Source organism: Penaeus monodon, chromosome 20 (genome assembly GCF_015228065.2).
Source record: "Penaeus monodon isolate SGIC_2016 chromosome 20, NSTDA_Pmon_1, whole genome shotgun sequence".
NCBI classification, from domain to species: Eukaryota; Metazoa; Arthropoda; class Malacostraca; order Decapoda; family Penaeidae; genus Penaeus; species Penaeus monodon.
The window spans coordinates 44,461,276-44,462,773 of NC_051405.1; the positions used below are offsets into that span (position 1 = coordinate 44,461,276).

The following is a 1,498-nucleotide window of genomic DNA, read 5'->3' on the forward strand; positions in this document are numbered from 1 at the left end:
CCCTGCAGCAGCCCCAGAGAAAGGCCGAGCCAGAGCGGCGGCCGCCTCGCGTGAACCGTGTCGGACGCCGCTGCTCCTCCGGTCTGTTGCGTTGGCAGACGGACCCAGGCGTCGCTGCGGCCGCCCTTCCTCGCCACGGACGCTCTTCTTCATGAATTAGTGGTGGTTGGCGCTCTTTTTCGGCACGATGTGGAGAGCCGTTGCTATGGCGGTGTGGGCGTGGGGGGGGGTGGCGAGGGGCTTCTACGTGCCCGGCGTGGCCCCCGTGGAGTTCAAAGGAATGCCCCCGTGGGGGTAAGGCTGTCAAGATGACGAGCTCGCAGACGCAGCTGCCCTATAGTACTACTCCCTGCAGTTTTTGCCGGCCCAAGAACGGCACGATCTAAAAGTCTGAGAACCTGGCGAGGTCCTGCGGGGCGACAGGATCGTGAACACGCCCTACGAGGTGTACATGGACCAGCCCACCCAGTGCCAGCTCCTGTGCCCCGACTGGGCCGCCCCATCCGCTGGACCGAGCAGAGGCCAGGGAGGTCGCCGACAGGATCCGCCACGAGTACTACGTGCACCTGCTGGTCGAAAACCCTGCCCTGTGCCACCATTTTCGTCATGATGGATACCCGGGAGCAGGGGGTACAGCGGGGTATAAGCTGGGCTTCGGGGCAGGACGACAAGGTGTACATAAACAACCACCTGCGCTCGTCCTCTCCTACCACACGGTTTGATGATGTAAACTTCCCGTGGTGCGCTTCGAGTGGAGGCGTCCAGTGTGGATTTTCTCGAAATTGGGGTAGGTCCTGGTTTTCTCTTGTGTGTGCGTGTGAGAAAATGGTGCAAAAAAATCTAATGATAATCGTTTAATGGGGGTCGCAAAGTTGGGATAAAACGAGTAAAAAGGGGGCAGAATAAAATTATTTGAAACTATATCGTTCTATGGTATATTCATGCAAATACCCATAAATCGCAGTTGCTAAAAATTGCCCAAACCATGTGTGAGTCTCGGCCAATGTATAGTTCAATAAATCATATATATTATTTTCCCCAAAATATCTGTAATATGAGAAATAATTGTCATGAGAAAAGCAATTCAAAATTTTCCCGCCATCTGCCTTTTAGCCAAAATTTAGCTTAGTTTTGGGTTTACGGAGGTTTAGCAAGGGTCCATGAAATAAGGTTTGAATATAAGTTATTAAGGTTACCTAGGCTAGGCTATGCTTGATGTGTTTGAAGTTGGGGGGTTTTTGCAAAATTTATTTCTATGAATAGGGTGATTGTTCTTGCCCTTTCCTGGGGCCAACATAGAACTCTTTTGAGAGAAAATTAGGTCCAGAGATTGAACCCTTTGTGTATTGAGGGGGGGAGCTGGGCAATGCAATAGACTACAAAATACAGAAATATGTGACAAATATAGGTACAGGCTGAATACATGTGTTAAATATTAGTAATAAAAATGTCAACATAAATTTTCCTGTAAATTTTGGTTAAACTTTACCCCTAAGCG

General features: G+C 49.9%; 1 protein-coding gene and 1 pseudogene across 1 annotated transcript in view; one reads left to right on the plus strand and one right to left on the minus strand.

Moving 5' to 3' along the window:
* Window positions 1-1,498, minus strand: part of LOC119586013 (secreted frizzled-related protein 3-like) — a 71,442-nt gene that overhangs the window by 40,223 nt on the left and 29,721 nt on the right. The gene's annotated exons all lie outside the window — the stretch shown is intronic.
* Window positions 188-1,498, plus strand: part of LOC119585864 — a 12,494-nt pseudogene continuing 11,183 nt past the window's right edge.